Raw genomic sequence first — 3,178 nt, forward strand, 5'->3', positions numbered from 1 at the left:
CTGTACCAGTCATCCTGATGATTGCTATCTCGTTGCTTTGTTTTCTCCCTTTTGTTACTGTTTTTTTGTAAGAGCTGTGAGTTTTTACCTTCAGTTATTTATAAAGTGGTTTCAATTGCTCTGTTTGATGTATACAGGATTTTTAAGGATTTCTTATAGGGCAGGTCTAGTGGTGACAATTTCGCTTAGTGTTTGCTTGTCTGGAAAAGACTTTATTTTTTCTTCATTTATGTAGCTTAGTTTTGCAGTATACAAAATTCTTGGCTGACAGTTGTTCTGTTTAAGAATACTAAAGATAGGACCCCATTCCCTTCTGGCTTATAAGGTTTCCTCTAAGAAGTCTTCCCTTAGTCTGATGGGTTTTCATTTTTAAGTTACTTGATGCTTTTGTCTCACAGCTTGTAGGATTTTTCTGCGTCACTTTGACTTTGGCCAGTCTGACGACTATGTGTCTTGGAGATGTTCTGTTTGCATGAATCTCCCATGAGTTCAAAGACCTTCTTGTATCTGGATGTCTATATCTCTAGCAAGACCAGGGAAGTTTTCCTCCATTATTTCTTTAAGCAGATTTTTTTTTTTTTTTGCTTTGCTTTTTCTCCCTCAGGGATACCTATAATTCTTTTGTTTGGTTGTCTTACATAATCCCATAATTCTTAAAGCCGTTGTTCATTCTTCTTGATTCTTTTTTCTTCATTTTTGACTAGGTTAATTCAAAAGCCTTGTCTTTGAACTCTGAAATTCTTTCTTCTGCTTGGTCTAGTCTATTGTTAAAACTTTCCCCTATATTTCTTACTTCCCTAAATTAATCTTTAATTTCCAGAAGTTACAGAATTTTCTCTTTAGTGAATTTTTCATTCATGTCCTGAATTATTATTATTTTTGTTTCCTTGTATTGGTTTTTAATATTCTCATTTATCCCACTGAGCTTGCTTGTGATCCATATTTTGAATTCCATGCCTGACATTTCAAAAATTTCCTTTTTGTTAGAGTCCATTGTGGGAGTGTGAGTGTGAACCTTTGGGCATGTCTAAAGGGCCTATTTTTTCATATTGCCGGAAAAATATGGAATGCTTCACAAATTTGCTTGTCATCCTTATGCAGGGGCTTTGTTAATCTTCTCTGTATCATTCTTATTTTAGTAAATGTGCTGCCAAATCAAGCACCATTCTCTCTATTTTAAACTACTATTATGCTTTTTGAGAGCATTTTACTGCAGAAATAATAACATTCTGTCTAATATAATAACTACTCAGCATTCTGTTTTCTTCCAATGTTGAAATGAAATTTCCTTTAAGATAAAGGCCTTACTTTAACTTGTCTTTATTTTCTCTCCAAACACCATGCATGAGACAGCAAGTATTCAGGGAATATGTATTTACTAAATAAATTAGTGCATAGATAAAGCTTTGCATTTTTAAGCATCTCTGCATTTCAATTTCCTACAATGAACACAGTACCTGCCCTATGTTACTGGTACCAGCTTTTTGAAAGAAAATGAAGCTAAGAGGCCATGAAAATATTTGTGTAAGGGCCTCTGTCATATTATAAACTCATGTGTTTAGATTCCAGGAAATAATTATGTTTATCATCTCTGTGTATGACCTTTTCTGCATACATATAAAAGTTGGTTTAGAATAATTTAATTAACAGTATTTAATGACAAGAAATCCTGCTTTGATTTCCCATAAACCTATGAGGTCTCGCTTTAATTTCAAAGGAGAAAGTTACCGGTTCTCTGGAAAAACTATCTGAAGCCTTGGGCACAGTATGACTTTGGTGTCAAATAAGGGCCCTTTGCAATCAAGCTAATAAAATTAAATAAAGCATATTCTTGTCCAAATGGTAAATATTCCATTCTTCCAAATGATTATAGCAATATGCCATTGCTGCCCTTTGGGAGCACATCACTACGAGGAGGATGACCAGTAAAAAGGCAATCACAGGACCACATGATCAGTGCTATGTTAGCAGGAAACACAGGTAAGGATGAGGGAGACTAAACCCAGCCAGAGAATCTTGAAGAAATGATACTTGATCCACATTATGACTAAAATAGGAATTTTGATTGAAACACTAGTGGTTGTCCTCAGAATTATAGCTACCTTCTTATCTATTGTGAGCACTTCTGACTAGTTTTGTTATACAGACTCCTGTGTGGAAAAGGTTAAGTTTGTGTGTGTTTTGCATAGGATGGTATCTTGGATTCCTACTGTGTAATCTCAGCATGTTATCGGGGAATATTGTAGATTAGTAGTTCTCAAAATGTATTAGAGTCACCTAGGGGTTTAAAATGTCTAGGTTCCACCCCTAGAAAGGCTGGTTAATTGGTCTAGGACCAAGTGGCATTTTTAAAAAGCTGCCCCACATAATTGTAATGTGCAGTTAAAGTCACAAATAGGATTTGTGATAGGATTCTATCTGTGAATGAATTTTAGAATGGCCTTGCTGAAAGGGAGTTTAGAAATCACACAGTGCAACTTCTATTTTCTAAGGAGACCGAGAACTGGGCTGTGGTCCATATTCTTTATAAGTTATTTGTTATGGACTGAATTGTGTCCTCCCAAAATCAATGATGTTGAAGCCCTAAGCCCCAGTACCTCAAGATGTGACCTTATTTGGAAATAAGGCTCATTGCAGGTGCAATTAGTTAAGATGGTGGGCCCCTAATCCAATATGACTGGTGTTCTTATAAAAAGGGGAAGGTTGGATACAGAGACAAGCACATGGGGAGAACACCATGTGAAGACTGGAGTTCTGCTGCCACAAATCAAGGAAGTACCAGAAGCTGGGAGACAGGCCTGGAACAGATGCTTCCCAGAACCTTCAGAGGGAGAATGGCCCTGCCAACAGCTTAATTTTGGACTTCTGGCCTCTAGATCTGTGAGACAATGAATCTCTGTAGTTTAAGCCACCCAATTTGTGGTAATTTGTTAGGGCAGTCCCAGAAAACTCATACAGTATTTTAAACATGAATATAGTCCTACCCTGGCCAATATGGCTATTCTGACTCTTGTATGGTGTGTGGGTTGCCCTCTCGCATTCCCCATTCCACAGTAGCCAATGAAGACAGCTGTCTGGTCTCCGCATATCCAAAGGAGGAGGGTGAAAGTGTATGTGGCCTGGTGAAAGTGTATGTGGCAGAGCTAGGTGACTCTGCCAAGGCAAGGCTTTCTCGTTA

The 3,178-nt window shown here is 37.4% G+C and overlaps 1 non-coding gene across 1 annotated transcript; it reads right to left on the reverse strand.

Annotated features, from left to right (window-relative positions):
* Nucleotides 1–1,056: 1,056 nt before the first annotated feature.
* LOC123637555 lies at nucleotides 1,057–1,163 on the reverse strand. The gene has a single exon (XR_006734924.1). It is a non-coding gene; the product is annotated as a U6 spliceosomal RNA (small nuclear RNA).
* Between the last annotated feature and the right edge of the window lie 2,015 nt (nucleotides 1,164–3,178).

The sequence above is a fragment of the Lemur catta genome, chromosome 4, assembly GCF_020740605.2.
Source record: "Lemur catta isolate mLemCat1 chromosome 4, mLemCat1.pri, whole genome shotgun sequence".
NCBI classification, from domain to species: Eukaryota; Metazoa; Chordata; class Mammalia; order Primates; family Lemuridae; genus Lemur; species Lemur catta.